The 17,623-nt window shown below is 38.7% G+C and overlaps 1 long non-coding RNA gene across 1 annotated transcript in view; it reads right to left on the reverse strand.

Annotated features, from left to right (window-relative positions):
* Positions 1 to 16,207, reverse strand: part of LOC118762803 — an 18,305-nt gene extending 2,098 nt beyond the window's left edge. Inside the window, exons 1-2 of the long non-coding RNA XR_004998551.1 lie at positions 16,123 to 16,207; positions 4,827 to 4,831 (exon numbers count right to left, since the gene is read on the reverse strand). This is a non-coding gene — a long non-coding RNA (uncharacterized LOC118762803). The remainder of the gene's footprint in view (positions 1 to 4,826; positions 4,832 to 16,122) is intronic.
* Positions 16,208 to 17,623: the final 1,416 nt, after the last annotated feature.

Below are 17,623 nucleotides of genomic sequence, written 5' to 3' on the forward strand. Positions count from 1 at the left end.
CATAAACAAATATTCTACCATTAGCATAAATCTCGGTTCTAGCGGCCGACTTAAATATGTGAAATAGCTTTAAAGTCGATGACAAAATATGAAAGGGTAAGTGGTCGGCGAAAACCGTTGGTGTTTAACCCTAGCGCAGCCTTGATCGAGCTAAACTATGATCAAAAACATTCCGGATATGGCGATCACGTCTTAAATTTGTTTTTCATACACACTGTATCTAGGAGGTGACGAGATTTATCTTCCTGCTAGTGATATAAACAACAAGGCATTTTGCACCCAAAGCCAATATGAGAGTTTCTCTCATGGTATCTACTGCAGTTTAGTTTGTCCTAAACATCCACGTTTGAGTGGAGATAAACATTACCTCTCGGTATTAATATTGCCTCTGTCGCTAATATTTATATTTTTAACGAGCTCTCTGACTAATCGCGACACCAGTCCCAGTTCAAGCTCTGTTTTTCTATATATCGCTGGCGAGGAAGTCAGTCACTACTCTCTGTAGCGGTCGGGCATCCGTCATTGACGAGATCAGAAAAATCGAAATTACGTGATCTGGTGGTCTTGGCGTTGGAGGTGGTGGGGATTTGTCTCCCTGCTAGCGATGCACACGAGTGTGTATTGCACTAAAAGCCAATATGAGAGTTCCTCTCACGGTTCTACTACAGTCTAGTTTGTTCTAGCGGAACAAGTGGGGATAAACATCGTCTCACTGTATCTATGATGCATGATCAAAAATTTTCTTTTTTTCCTTTTCAATTTTTTCTTTAAAGACGGCAGGTTGTGATTTGAAGAAAATTTGGTTGGTTACATTTTTAGCAGCAGGAAGGCCACAAGCTAGCAGAATCATTAGAGCATCGGGAAAATGCCTTGCAGTATTTTTACTGGCTCTTTATGTTCTGAGTTCAAATTCCACGAAGATCAACTCTAATCTATCATCCTCCAGGGATGAAAGGTAGAGTTAAATACCACTATAGTATTGGGTCGATATAACCGATTACTCCTTCAAAATTGGAGATCTTGCGCCTAAATTAAAAATCAGTATTTCTTGTCGACTATATAAACCTGTTGTAAATTAGGCTTGTTACATTAGCGAACATCTTAATTTGTATAATTGTGCTTTTGACAGTTCATCGTTAATTAAGTAACACATATTTAATGTACAGCATAGCTGAATCAGAAGATGGGTTTATGTCTGGTAATTCAGTTTATGTCTGGTAATTCTAAGACTAAAAACTCTATATACCAGTGTAAAATTATTTCCGGTACCAATGTCTTTTTTATATAAGTAGTTCTTCTTCTCAGTTATCTAAAAGAATTTCTAATCATTATTCTACATTTAGGGATAGTAATAAACGCAACGGTACAGGGCTTAGTAAATTCATTTGGTATCTAAAAGATCATAATAAACAATTTAATGTACATTGGTTGATTCTCTCCATTTCATTCCCATACGATAAAGGCAAAGAATTCTGCCAACTCTGTAATAGTGAAATATTTTATATTCTATTTTCTAAGAATCCCGTTGTAAACACATTTATAGAGCGTGCTTATCAATGTAAACATTGGCAGAAACATATCTTTAGTTCATATAAGTGATATCTACCACTATATATAATACGAACATTGATTTTCTTCTTACATTTCACTTCCACTAGATATTTCTATTTTCAAGTCTTTAAGCTATTATTTTAATTCACATATCGCTCTATATTTCTCCTTTATTAGTTTTTTGCTTATTTCTTTCCTTTACCCCTTCTCTTTCTATAGGCTACCTTTGACGTTATATCTTCTAACGGTTAAAAAAAAAAAAAATTAATAGCATTCCGTTCATCATTATACACATTACATTCAACACATTCTGTTAAAATGTCTTATTGATGAGTTTAGTTTCTTTCATTCTTTCCTTGATGAGAAGATTACATTGTTTTACACCATTTTATTCTTTTGGAATAATACCAATGTTGTCTTCGAAGCATATGTCGGAAGTAAGAGAATTTGAATTTGCATAACACCTGCGTTTAATTCCATATATATATATATACGCTGCTATATGTATATATATTATATATATATATATGTGTGTTTCTGTATGAATGTATGTATATATGTATATATATATGTATATATATATATATATATATATATATATATATATATATATATATATATATATATATATATATTATATATATATATATATATATAGATATTCATGTGTGCGCGTGTATATATATATATATATCTATATATATATATATATATATTATATGTCTGTATATGTATGTATATTTGCATAAATATACACATTCACGTACACATGTATTTATTTCTATGACGCCATGATAGATCGTTAGCATTTTTCTCTCTCCTTGCTTCTCTCCTTGTTTTTTTCTGTGTATCTTTCTGTCGAAGAGCGTAGGCTCGAACGTAAAAGACTTTTTCTATTTCTATACCTGAGCGCTATACTTATACATTTGTTTGTTTGTACTCCACCTACCTTCGTCTTTTGTTTATTTTCGTAAACTTTCCCTTTATATATATGCCTAGTTAAAAACATACAAATATATATATATATATATATATATATATATATTATATATATATATATATAGCGCAGGAGTGACTATGTGGTAAGTAGCTTGCTTACCACCACATAATCCTGGGTTCAGTCCCACTGCGTGGCACCTTGGGCAAGTGTCTTCTACTGTAGCCTCGGGCCGACCAAAACCTTGTGAGTGGATTTGGTAGACGGAAACTGGAAGAAGCTCGTCGTATATGTATATATATATATATATATGTGTATATATTTGTGTCTGTGTTTCTCACCCCAACAATCCTTTGAAAACGGATGCGCGTGTGTTTACGTCCCCGTAACTTAGCGGTTCGGCAAAAGAGACCGATAAAATAAATACTAGGCTTACAAAGAATAAGCTCTGGGGTCGATTTGCTCGACTAAAGGCGGTACTCCAGCATGGCCACAGTCAAATGACTGAAAGAAGTAAAAGAGTATAAGAGCAAATCGACCCCAGAGCTTATATATATATATATATATATATATATATATATATATATATATATATATATATATATATATATAGTTGAAGGGCAACGAGAAACTCAGAGTAACAGATTTTGTTGAATTTTCTGCTGCTTTAAATAAAGCATATTACTCTACCACTGGTATTTGAGTACTCTTTTTTTCCACCTTGTTTCACATTTATGTGTTTACTCCGGTATATATATATATATAGGTAGGTATGTATGTATGTATGTATGTATGTATGTATGTATGTATGTATGTATGTATGTATGTATGTATGTATGTATGTATGTATGTATGCATGTATGTATACATACGCATGCATATATGCATATTTCTTTGTATATAAGTACACACGGTAGCGCGCGCGCTTGTGTTTGTGTGTGTGTGTCAATTGCATGTAACAGTCTTTATAAGTTTGTTTAGACACGGATCTTTTATGTACTCAAGCGTCGATCAAAGAATACATACAAACCTCTGTCTTTCTCTTGCTCTCCACTTACTCACAAACGTCTGCCTGCGAGTTCCAATTATAAATTATAGTCTACAACTGTACCAATTCTTTCTTCAACAGTCAAAACACACAGAAATGCCAGCTGGTGTGTATAAATATCACAGCACTGTGTGAACAAGTATATTGATAGTGTAAGGAAAGTAGAAAGAAAAATAATATCAATAGTAATAATAATGAAAATTCTTTCTAATATAGGTAGAAGGCTAGAAAGTTGTTAGGGGGTGGGTGTAAGTCGATTATATCGAATCTAGTACTAGACTGGTACGTATTTTATCGGCCCTCAGAGGGATGAAAGGCGAAGTTGGCCTCGGTGGAATTTTAACTCAGAACGTAAAGAGCCGGAACAAATATAGCAAATAACTTTGACGCTCTAACGATTCTACCAACTCACCGCCCCTAATAATAATATTAGTTTCTAATATATGTAAAAAGCCTGAAATTTTGTGGGAGGGAACAGCCGGTCGGCTTTCGCCTTTCATCCTTCCGGGGTTGACAAAATATCTTCTAGTTTAGTAGTACTTGACTTGAATGGTAGGAGTCGACCTTAATAGTGTTTGAATTCAGAACATGAAAGCTCGTGACTCAATGAGTTCTGAGTTCGATTTCTAACAGAGACATTATGCTACACATATTTTGAAGCAAGTATTGCCGATTTGATCAGTTCACCAGGTTAGTGATCCTTAATAATAATCGTAAAAGTATTGCAGCATTAATAAGTATCTATTCCTTTACTATCCACAAGGAGCTAAACACAGAAGGGACAAAAAAGGACAGGCAAACGGATTAAGTCGATTATATCGACCCCAGTGCGTAACTGGCACTTAATTTATCGACCCTGAAAGGATGAAAGACAAAGTCGACCTCAGCGGAATTTGAATTCAGAACGTAACGGCAGACGAAATACGGCTACGCATTTCGCCCAGTGTGCTAACGTTTCTGCCAGCTCGCCGCCTTATATTGCAGTATCACGAGACTGACAGAACGTTGAATGATAAGTGCACTGGACAACTCCGTGTTTCACACACAAACACAGCTACACCTACCTCTTGTTTATATTAATTTGTTACGGATTAGATATGTAACGCTTAACAGTAAAAGAAATCGGAAGCATAATCTATTACACACCCGACATTCGCCTTTGGATCTTGAAATCGGGGATATTTTCCAAATTATTTTCTTCTTCCCTTATTTATTATTGCTGGTGATACATGTTTTTCACGGCTCAATATTTCCATGCTTCAGATGAACTTCAGTTCGCAGAGCCAACACTGAAACTACATGAAATCGTTGTCGGGATATTTCTTTCTTTTCCCTTTCAGCTGGTATGGAACAATGCCAATTGTTATCTACCCTTTTTTTTTGCATGATCGCATCCATTTTTCTCAGTCTTGTATGTCATTTTCCCAGTTGTCAGAAGCTGAAAAAAAACAAAAAAAACAAACGAAAACACGTATACTCACATGCGCGCGCATGCACAGATGCACATGAGCGAAGGATTCCTTCGGCCACTACGTGGTTTCATGACCTGCTAGAAATAGCAAACAAATCTTCAAATCACACTCTGCCGTCTTAAAAATAGGAGATGTGTATCCAGGATAATATACTTTTCTACTCTAGGCACAAGGCCCGAAACTTTTTGGGAGGGTGCCAGTCGATTAGATCGACCCCAGCACGCAGCTGGTACTTAATTTATCTACCCCGAAAGGATGAAAGGTAAAGTTGACCTCGGCAGAATTTGAACTAAGAACGTAAAGACAGACGAAATACCGCTAAGCATTTCGCCCGGCGTGCTAACGTTTCTTTTTTCTTTATTGCCCACAAGGGGCTAAACATAGAGGGGACAAACAAGGACAGACAAAGGGGTTAAGTCGATTCCATCGACCCCAGTGCGTGACTGGTACTTAATTTATCGACCCCGAAAGGATGAAAGGCAAAGTCGACCTCGGCGGAATTTGAACTCACAACGTAACGCTAAGCATTTCGCCCGGCGTGCTAACGTTTCTGCCAGCTCGCCGCCTTTATTCAGGATAATATAGTTCTCGATACATTATATCTAAGACAAAGACATGTTTGAGCATCTATCATGGTAGGCCTAAAGCTAAACAACTACAACCACCACCACGACCACAACAACAACAACAACAACAAGAAAAATAGCAGCCGTAACAACAGCAACAGCAACAACAACAACATTGACACGCATCACAAATAGATGATAATTTAATAGTAGTGTCGCATACATAGACAAATGTAATGCAGGAAGTGAAACCAATATCCTCTCTAGCTAGGTTAACTGATAGGTAAATAATATAATATAATATACAGGGCTGCCGAACTTTGTAGACAAGTTTCAGGTATTTGTGTATACACTTTACAAAATAATGACCAGCAAGGTCGATACACGAGGAATAGTTAGAACAGTGTCTGGTTTCTTGAAGATAAATGTATCTTTTCTAGCAAAGAAAACTTACGGGTATCAGGTCAGCATGGGTTTGATGATGATGATGATGATGATGATGACGAACAACAACACCACCAACGACAACGACTATAACAACACTAATAATACTGGTTTCAAATTTTGGCACAAGGCCAACAATTTTAGGGGAGGGAGCAGTTGATTACATCGACCCCAGTGTTAAAATGGTAGTTATTTTATCGACCATGAAAGGATGAAAGGCAAAGTCGACCTTGACGGAATTTGAACTCAGAACGTGAAGATGGGCAAAATGCTTAGCAACATTTTGCCCGGCATGCAAACGATTCTGTCAGCTCACCGCCTTTCCAATGATGATGATGATGATGATGATGATGATTGATGATGATGATGATGATGATGATGATGATGATGATGATGATGATGATGATGATGATGATAATAATAATAATAATAATCTAAAATTTTGCCACAAGGGCAGCCATTTTGGTGGGAGGGGATAAGTCAGTTACATCGATTTCAGTGTTTCACTGGTACTTAAGTTATCGACCCCGAAAAGATGGAAGGCAAAGTCGACTTCGGCGGAATTTGGACTTAGAACGTAGCGGCAGACGAAATACCTATTTCTTTATTACCCACAAGGGGCTAAACACAGAAAGGACAAACAAGGACAGACATAGGTATTAAGTCGGTTACATCGACCCCAGTGCATAACTGGTACTTAATTTATCGACCCTGAAAGGATGAAAGGCAAAGTCGATCTCGGCGGAATTTGAACTCACAACGTAACGGCAGACGAAATACCGCTAAGCATTTCGCCCGGCGTGCTAACGTTTCTGCCAGCTCGCCGCCTTTCCAATAAAATGATGATGATGATGATGATGATGATGATGATGATGATGATGATGATATGATGATGATGATGATGATGATGATGATGATGATGATGATGATGATGATGATGATGATGATGATAATAATAATAATAATAATAATCTAAAATTTTGCCACAAGGGCAGCCATTTTGGTGGGAGGGGATAAGTCAGTTACATCGATTTCAGTGTTTCACTGGTACTTAAGTTATCGACCCCGAAAAGATGGAAGGCAAAGTCGACTTCGGCGGAATTTGGACTTAGACGTAGCGGCAGACGAAATACCTATTTCTTTATTACCCACAAGGGGCTAAACACAGAAAGGACAAACAAGGACAGACATAGGTATTAAGTCGGTTACATCGACCCCAGTGCATAACTGGTACTTAATTTATCGACCCCGAAAGGATGAAAGGCAAAGTCGATCTCGGCGGAATTTGAACTCACAACGTAACGGCAGACGAAATACCGCTAAGCATTTCGCCCGGCGTGCTAACGTTTCTGCCAGCTCGCCGCCTTTCCAATAAAATGATGATGATGATGATGATGATGATGATGATGATGATGATGATGATGATGATGATAATAATAATAATAATAAAAGCCCTGATGCAGTACTAGGCAGTGGCTCTCGTGGCTTCTGATCTTAACTGATTGGAAGTGTTGTACATTGTTTTCTCTTGGTATAAAAGATGGGCTACAGCAAATATTCTGCTAAATACCACAGATTTGCTTGTCAGTTGTTTGACCTTAATCAGTTGACCATGTCCCTTAGTGGCTGACGATATGTGCATCTCTGATCATGAGCAGAAGTAGTGGGGGAGCATCATAGCCATGTGCTGAGAGGGATTCTTTGAGGTTTGGATAATTCGCCTTTTGAAACATGGGTGTTTCGTTCAACATCCTTAAACAATCCTTATTCAAGGACCTTTTGAGCCGTATGGGTTACTCGATCAGAAGAAAATTCTAACTGGGCCCCACCTGCAAGGTCATGCGCTGTTTATCTTGATATGAGATCACCATGTCGCGCACATATGGTTGAGATGCATGTTCCTGGTGTACCCTTATCAGACGGGTAGTCATGATGGGTATACTGGGCATCGTATATTATTTTATCCCAGTGTCACTTTGGTGGCATGCACTACTCTCTCACCCAATAATAATAATAATAATAATAATAATAATAATAATAATATTAATAATAATAACTAGCTGGACCCGTAAAAACTTCACGGAAAATATAAAAAATGCATGCATCTGTAATTTGTGTGCTGGTACCATGAGAAATGTTTCTATATCGTGACATTTACAGAATATAGAAGGAAGTATAAAACTGATAACTATATAATCCAACCAAAATATCTCAGTTACGCAAACTGAAACCGAATTACTATTTAGTTTTAAAGTACATCATACATATTCTATGAACCTTCTTGGTTTAGTGGTACGGAACGTTCTTCCGGTATTGTTTTATTTTTTTACTTGTTTCAGTCATTTAACTGTGGCCATGCTGGAGCACCGCTGTTTAGTCGAAGAAATCAGCCCCTGGACTTATTCCCTGTAAGCCTGGTGTTTTTTCTATCAGTGTCTTCTGCCGAACCGCTAAGTTACGGACACGCAAATACACCAAAATTGGTGGTGGGGGACAAACACAAACACACGCACACACATAACGGGCTTCTTTCAGTTTCCGTCTACCAAATCCACTCACGAGGCTTTGGTCGGCCGAGGCTATTGTTGGAGACATTCTATAAAGTATAGAATTGAATTTCGTGTAGCCACCCGTTGGCAACTTTTCTCCCTCACCCATTTTGTAGGGGATATTGTCCATTTTTCTGGGCTTTTTTCATAGCTATACCCTGTTCGAAATTCGCATTAGTTTTTATATGAAAAAAAGAAAAAATGAAAGGCCAAGGGCTTGTTTGTAGTATGTAGAGAAAACGTTAAACGTGCCTGAAAAAGAAAATATGGTCTGTCTCCCCAACTAAAAGACATGAAGACCTATCAAACAAGGCGAATAGGTACTGGGGGTGGGGGAAAGAAGGGAGAACTAACACTCGATCTTTCTAGAACTCCCACAATGAAAACCCAAACACCTGAAAGACTTTTCCTTTATTCATTACTAAATCTCTTTCCCCTCTTCTTCATTGTTAAAAGTAAAGATCGATCGTATTTCAGTCTAATTGTCATTTCAAATGACTGAGGTTTTCCTTTCCCTGTCTCTATCGTTTCACTCCTTTTCTCTATGGTTAAGAGAGTGAAGGTACGTGGTTAGGGGTATTCGGCCCACGGGTATGATTCCTTGTGGTGCGCTGTGTTCTTGAGCAATGCACTCTACTTCACCTTGCTGCAGTCCACTCAGCTGGTAGAAATGAGCTATAGCTGTAATTCAAAGGGGCCAGCCTTGACACATTCTGTGTGAGGCTGAATCTCCCTGAGAACTACCTTATGATATGCATGTCTGTGGAGTACTCAGTCACTTGTGCGTTAATTTTACGCGCAGACTGTTTCGTTGATTAAATAAACAAGGATCTCGTCGTCATAACTGACGGTGTGCCATTTTTTAAAAAGAGTGAAAGGAAAGGAAATATTCCATAGCGTAAGGCAAAAATGTCATGTGTTTAGTTATAAGCAGTGAAAGCTAAGACGAAATAATTGCTATTCCGTCGTGTAGGGACTTCGCCCTCGACTCACTCTCAGTTTGTTAACAACAGCCTGTGCAACAGTATTTATCTGGGTGTTGGCCTCCAGATCTGTAAGACCCACAAATGCCGTTGTTAGGACCGGGTTAACACCCATAGTCACCTAAACGATTAAAAATATTTTCCTCCAACTCACAGGTCTACACTTGGAGCAGTGCCATCCATCCACTCTTGCCATTTTTGCAACTTTCATCCACCTTTTCATAAATTCACTCGAGGACAACACTTCTCTCTTCACCCTCACTTTCCTTTCTCAAGTGAAACTTGAAAAACTCGATGAGGGCTTTACCAAAGAGGAATGTCTTTGTCCTCATTCCTTTCAGCCTCATCCACCATACAACCTCTTTCGCCACATACACCAGACAAAGGAAAACTGCCTTGCCTGCCCAACTAAAGGAGGACGGTGGGACAACCATCACGCGACAGTAGCTCTTTGATATAACTCCACAAGTCAGCAATGCTCGGACACTGAACGAGTGCATGTAGAATGGTTTCATCTCTCTGCGTGCACCTCGGACAAACCCATTTGACAGCACATTCGTGCCTGTAGAGTTTATATTGGCCAAAATCTTAAATTCTGTTTAGTAGAGTTATGGGCCGAAAATTCCCTAACATGTTCCCATTGTCGACGTTCTTTCTCAGCAACGTTACCACACCCCAGCAAACAGCACTTTGAATTCTCCCGTTTTGCTGTCAGTTACGGTAGATGTCTGCCAAAAGGCTGCCAAATAAATCTGGCATGAATATCTAGAATTCATAGGACAGACCAGGTAAATTATATCCTATGTTATATATGTGTGTGTGTGCGTGCGTGTTGTGTGTGTGTTGTGTGTGTGTGTGTGTTGGAGAATGTTTATGTGTGTAGAGGATGCTCGGGAAACCCGGGAGAGGAAGAAAACAGACAAGTAAGCTAATGTGAAATGCAAATGATACTGTCGCATAAAATAAAAATAAAAGCAAACTATTTTTACTCTATAATTAATCGTTCGAAGTAGCCGGTCGGGAACAGTCAATTTTAGTGGACAGAGTGGTTAGTGGTGTTGGTGGTGGTAATAGTACTGTTTATGGTGATAGTATTGACAGTGATCGTAGTCTGTTTTGGTGGCTGTGGTGAGTTCGTGGTCCTGTTGTTTGTTGTTATTGACAGTGATATTTACGGTGATGGTGTTGGTGGTCTGTCGTTGTTATTGTTAGTGTTATTCACTCTATGTAGACCTGTAATAAAAGACATTCCAGCCATGGCCATTATGCTTTTTTAGCAACATGTATTCTGCCCATATATAAAAGAGTAATGTGTAAATTTATGGGGAGCTAGTTGCTATTTCTAGCTGGTCGAACGACTGTGTAGAGGAACTCTAGTATGTGGTTGTCGTTGTTGTTATTGTTGTTGGGTGGTGGTAGTGGTTAGTGAGTTCGTAAAGGAAATATGGATTTGTCAGCACAACTTGACCAACCCTGAGGAACTGTCTTTCACACATGCTGATGGAAACAGAAAGATGCTTGAAGTGAAATGGCATATCGGATGGGATGCCGAGAATACGTAGAATGAAAACATCTCCCTTGGTACAGCAAGATAATGGTGATTCCGGTCACATGGAGAATAGGAATTTTGACTGCTAGTCTTGTACCGTTACGGAGTAATTTGTGCATCCAAATTTCATAGTAACATACAGCGCGTTCCTACTTTCAGGCGATACACGAATGGACTCAAGAGAATTGAGAAACTCTATAGGATATTTAACAGCATTGTTAACATTAACTATTGTGTGAACTGAATTGTACCATTTGGATTGGGTTCGTGCCTGTTGAATGATGATGGTATTAATATCCTGTGTAATGTCATTTTTGGGAGTCTGAGTGGGTAAGTCCATAAAGCCACAAATGCTTTCTATAATTCTTCAAGAGGTTATGGGTAAACCTGAAGAGCATTTCTTGAGTGGATGATTATTTTAAATATTTTGACATCTTCACTTGCAATGTCACTTGGTAGCTGACCATTGCTTTCAGATGAAATAAATCTCTTACAAATCAGGCTGCCGAGATATCTCTATTAGGTACAATTCTCATGGTGGTAGAAAGATGAAATTTTCCCTTTCGTCTTCAAATATGAAATTCTTTAAAGTATTCTCTTTCATCAGCAAATGTACTCTAGGATGAGTGACCAAATTTGTGTGAAATAACCGGAGAGTAAAGACTGACTCCAGCCTTGATGTAAATGTTATCTCTCAAGTATTGTAAGGTGCCAGTTTGTGAGATATTACGTATGTATCTCATAGTTTCAGAACCTCTGTCTGTTCAGGCCTTTTTTCAGTATTGTATACAAGATTGTTGATACTTGCACGGTTGAGTAGTAAATTGAAAAGCAGAATGAATAATCCTACCACATGTAGCCACTGCAATAGCAATCTTCTTGAATGAACAGATTTTAGCAAACCTAGGTTGATCAAATAAATATTTTTCCTGTTCCTTCAGAAGCACCAAGGAAAATTATTCCACTCAAGTTAAATGTTATAAATTGTTAAATCCTTAGATAAACTTATCCCATCTGGAAGCAATTTTGAAGTATATATTTGTCAACTAAGAGTTTCAACACCAGCTCGTGCTGCAGTCAGACGTTCACACGGTTCAAAATTCTTAACAGCCATGGACAGCACTGTATTTTCAATGAAGATTAATGCTCGGTTGTGCATGACATAGGTAAACTCTAGTTGTGAGTGTTCTACGGACAAATCAAGCAAATATTTTGAGGTCCTGGAATCTGTGTGTGTGTGTGTGTGTGTGTGTGTGTGTGTGTGTGTGTGTGTGTGTGTGTGTGTGTGTGTGTGTGTGCGTGCGTGAGTATGTGCGCGCGCACTTGTGTACGCACACACACTTGAAAAATGTTTAGATATGTATAAAAACAGCGGACATTAACTGAATTAAGGAGATTTCATATAAATATAGAGTCTGCTATTTTACAAAATTTTATTGCCTGGCATATTGACTGTGAGTTTCGCTGGCTGCATGGCTTGTTTTTAGTTTGAATAAGCTACATCCAGTGAAAATATATACATACACATTTGTGTGTGTGTATGTGTTTACATAAGTATATACGAATATGTGTGTACGCACACACATACGCGCACACACACACACACACACCACACACACATACACACACACACACATACACACACACACACACACACATATATATATACATACATACTTATATGTGTATGTGTGTGTGTGTATATATATATATATATATATATATATATATATATATATATATATATATATATATATGTAGAAAGAGAGAGAGAGGGAGAGAAAGAGAGAGAAAGAGAGTCAGTGGATCATATCGCCAAAAAAGAATCTCACTTAAAAGTTAGAGCAGTAATGTATTTACAGGGGGTTAATTATATGCCCAATCATAGATTGACCAAAGGTTTCGCAACCATAAAGCGCTTAGCCTTATAAACAACTCGTCAGACTCCAATGGCCGCGTGCCATTGCGAAACCATTGGTCACTCTATAACCGGCCTTATGATCAACTTCCTGTAAATAAAAAATATATATGTATATGTGTATGTATATATATGTGTGTGTGTATATATATGCATGTATATATATGCTTACATATCTATGCATATACATATATATATATATATATGCATACATATATATATGCATATATGTATATGTGAATAATATATATATATGTATATAAATATATATATATATTTATATATCAATCTATATCTACATAAATGTATGTATATATATGCTTTATATGAATCTATATATGTATACATGTTCGTATATATGTATGCATCTTCATATGTACGTCTGCACGTACGTATACATTTACGTACGTATGTATGCATGTATATTCGTATGTTTGAACGAACATCGTTTCCTGTTTGACAAATCTGTATTAGCGCCATCCTAATGTTTGATCACAAATTAAGTACACAACATACATACCTTGGACCGTTTTATTTTCATGTCGGCCCAAGACACAACTATATTTTCTCTCAGTGTCTTTGTCGGCATTTTACACCTCCAGCTATGATCGCATGTCATTAAATGTAATAATAGTCGTGGCTGTCACGATGGTGGTGATGACGAGTGCCGTGATTGTTGTAGTGGTGGTCGTCAGTGGTGGATTTTGTGCTGGCGGTTTTAGTGTTGGTGCTTGTTGAAGTGGTGTTTTTGATGTTGGTGGTGATTGTAATGAATGGTAGTTGCGAGGATGGTTGTGGTTATTGCGGAAGAGGTTGTTGTGGTGGTAGTGACGTGGTTGAGGTGATAGTAGCTGTCATGGTTGAGGCGAAGATGATGGCTGCACTGGTAGTGTCTGTATGAACTGCAGTCACTGTTGAAGCGCCGTTTGTGAGGTGATGTGTTTGGTGGTGGAAATAGGCGGCGAGCTGGCAGAAACGTTAGCACGCCGGGCGAAATGCTTTGCGGTATTTCGTCTGCGTTACGTTGTGAGTTCAAATTCCGCCGAGGTCGACTTTGCCTTTCATCCTTTCGGGGTCGATACATTAAGTACCAGTTACGAACTGGGGTCGATGTAATCGACTTAATACCTATGTCTGTCCTTGTTTGTCCCCTCTGTGTTTAGCCCCTTGTGGGTAATAAAGAAATAGAAATAGGTATTTCGCCCGTCGCTACGTTCTGAGTTCAAATTCCGCCGTGGTCGACTTTGCCTTTCATCCTTTCGGGGTCGATAAATTAAGTACCAGTTACGCACAGAGGTCAATGTAATCGACTTAATCCGTTTGTCTGTCCTTGTTTGTCCTCTCTGTGTTTAGCCCCTTGTGGGTAGTAAAGAAATAGGTGCAAATAGTTATGTTGTAGCTATATATCTTTTATCCTTTATTTGTTTCAGTCATTGGACTGCGGCCATGCTGGGGCACCACCTTGAAAGATTTTAAACGAACCAATCGACTCCAGTTCTTAATTTTATTTTTTAAGTCTGGTACTTATTTTATCGGTCTGTTTTGCGAAATCGCTAAGTTACGGGGACGTAAACATACCAAAACCGGTTGTCATTCGGTGGTTGTTGGCAAATACAGACACAAAGACACATTGGCAAGTGTCTTCTACAATATCCTCGGGCCGACCAAAGCCTTGAGAGTGGATTGATGAACAGAAACTTAAAGAAGCACGTCGTGTATAAGTATATAAACGTAGTTATCATTAAGTATCCGGACTGTTGCCATAATAACGAAGCTAAACCACGCAGAGTGAAGCCACTCGATACAGGTTCACCTTGAACTTTGCAGTGCATGCACACTAAGTTTTAGCGTCCTAGCTCACTTACGCTGTGTACAGCAGTGTTTGGATGGAAGGTAGGTAGCGTGTGATCGTCGCATTGAACATGACAAAATTGACCAGAGAATCTGCATCAAATTTTGCCAAAAGCTTGGCGATATTTGCTCAGAGGCCTACGCAAAGTTTTCAAAAAGTTTTCATCGTTCTCGGCACAACCAAGGAGATCTTGTGCAACTGAAACCCAAGTGTCTTCTTGGTCAGCTGAAAGCAGTTTTGGCATAAACTTGTCAGACATGCGTCTCATACGCAAATCTTCGGTGATTAAGGACTGAACTGAACCGTCACTAATCTGCACATACTCTGATAACTCACAGATGGTGATCCGACGATTTCTCCTCACAGCTGCAAGTACATCTGCGATGTTTTTCCCAGTTCTGCTGGTTGCATGTCTTCCAGAACGTTCGTCAATATTGACATTTTTTTGGCTATCTTGGAAACATTTGAACCACTCGTACACTTGTGTGCGGCTCATACATTCTTCTCCATACACTTTCTGCAACTTTGTGTAGGCCTCTGAGCAGGTATTACCATGACGACTTTCTCTGTTATGGTCAATGCGACGATCACACACTACACACTTTCCTACAAAGTGCTGCTGTAAACAACGGAAGTAAGCTAGAACGTTAAAACTTAGTGCGTATGCCAAGCAGCTTCACTTTGCGTGCTTTAGCTTCGTTACTATGGCAACAGTCCGGATCATGCCTTTTCGTGTGTGTGTCTTTGTGCTTGTATTTGTCCTCCCCCCATCGCTTGACAACCAATGTTGGTGTGTTTACGACCCCATAACTTAGCGGTTCGGCCAAAGTGACCGATAGAGTAAGTACTAGGTTTACAAAGAATAAGTCCTGGGGTCGATTTCTCCGACTGAAAAACCTTTAAGGTGGTCCTCCAGTCTGACCGCAGTCAAATGACTGAAACAAGTAAAATAATAAAAGAATATATACACAAGGAGAGTCAAAAATTATATGCACTCTTGTTTTTTCAATGTATTTACACAAAAGCAGGGAATAAATAAGTACTTCATTTTTCTATATAGTCTCCTTCCTTTTCGATGTACTTGGTCCAGCGGTTCACAAGCTTGTGTATTCCCTCCAATAAGGTTTTCGGTTAATCGTGCAACCATTTATGCACCGCTTCCTTCACATCTTCATCCGTAGGTAATCGATGACCTCGTAAACCATTTTTGAGCGGTCCAAAGATATGATAGTCGGAAGAGGCGAGATCTGGACTGTAGGCAGGGTGTTTCAGCGCCTCAAAACCCAATTGGCTAATGATTTCAACGGTCTGGGCGGCCGTGTGTGGGCCTGCATTGTCATGCAATAAGAAAACTTTCTTCGGCCATAGGCTTCGGCGTTTGGCTTCAGTTTGTTGGCCAGCAAAACTCTGTAACTTGCACCCCTTTTCCCGAGAAATCGGATCACTGCCCTTTGTTCTCCTTTGGTGCACATTACTAGTTGAGCGGCCATGCTTACACTGTAAAGCCAGAAAGAAAAATGGTGCGATCAGGCTCAAACTTCGATCACGTGACCACAATAGTGCCAACTATAAGCACGCATGCGCAGAAAGCAGTGTGACAGTAATCCTTTTTTACTATAGACACAAAGCCTGATATTTCTACAATAGGCACAAGGGGATAGCCATTACATCAAACCCAGTACTTGACTGGTACTTAATTCATCGACCCTGAAAGGATGAAAGGCAAAGTCGACCTCGGTGGAATTCGAACTCAGAACGTAGTGACGGGCGAAATACCGCTAAGCATTCCGCCCAACGTGCTAACAATTCTGCCAGCTCACCGCCTTGGCAGTGTGACAATAATAAAGATATGGCAAAAGTGCAGATAATTTTTGACTGCTCCTCGTATATATATATATATATATATATATATATATATATATATATATATATATATATATGTGGTGTGTGTGTGGTGTGTGTGTGTGTGTGTGTTGTGTGTATAGACACATACATACACATAAATATGTATACATCGCCCCCATATATACAAAAATGGTGACAATGAATTTTGTGGTGTGGAGAGGTGGGTGGCTCACAAGCATGGGCGTCTGCTGCTCTTCCATAAACTACTTTACCCGGACTTCAGTATTCATTTGTCCTTTTTTTTTAATGACAGTTTGTAAATTCAGGTAGATTCAGTTATTATATCTAGCAGGTCAGGGACGACGTAGATGATCCGTCGTTCACTCTCTGTAATTTATGACAGACAAAAAAGTATGAGTAATAATTAAATAATAAAAAAAACAGGCAATTGGTCGCTCTTAGTTTCATTTGCAATTCGTAAAAAAATAAAATAATAAAATAAAAAGACACACCACTGTCGCATTATGACTTTCTTTTAAGAATAAAGGTAAAAACCAGTAAAATGCGAACATCTATCTCATTAACTAAAACCCTCACTTAGCGAAGGTCAGCTCTCTTAGGGTTGCGGAGGGTAGACTCATATTATTGTTGTCCCTATAGTCACCATCGTTGTTGTTGCTCGGTATCTCATAAAAAATAGACCACATACCCCGGTGTCGGATCAAAGAAACGTTAAATCTCACATTTAACAGTTCCTGGTATGAATTTAAAGTAAGGAGCTATCGAATTAAATCGACGTAAAAAAAGACCGAAAGAATCAAAATTGCATATTTCTGGGGGTAACAAAGTAAAAGGCTAAGTCCCTGTGTCATGCTGTTAATATGTTAGTATTTGGCTGATTTATTATAT

The sequence above is a fragment of the Octopus sinensis genome, linkage group LG3, assembly GCF_006345805.1.
Source record: "Octopus sinensis linkage group LG3, ASM634580v1, whole genome shotgun sequence".
In the NCBI taxonomy this organism is placed as follows: domain Eukaryota; kingdom Metazoa; phylum Mollusca; class Cephalopoda; order Octopoda; family Octopodidae; genus Octopus; species Octopus sinensis.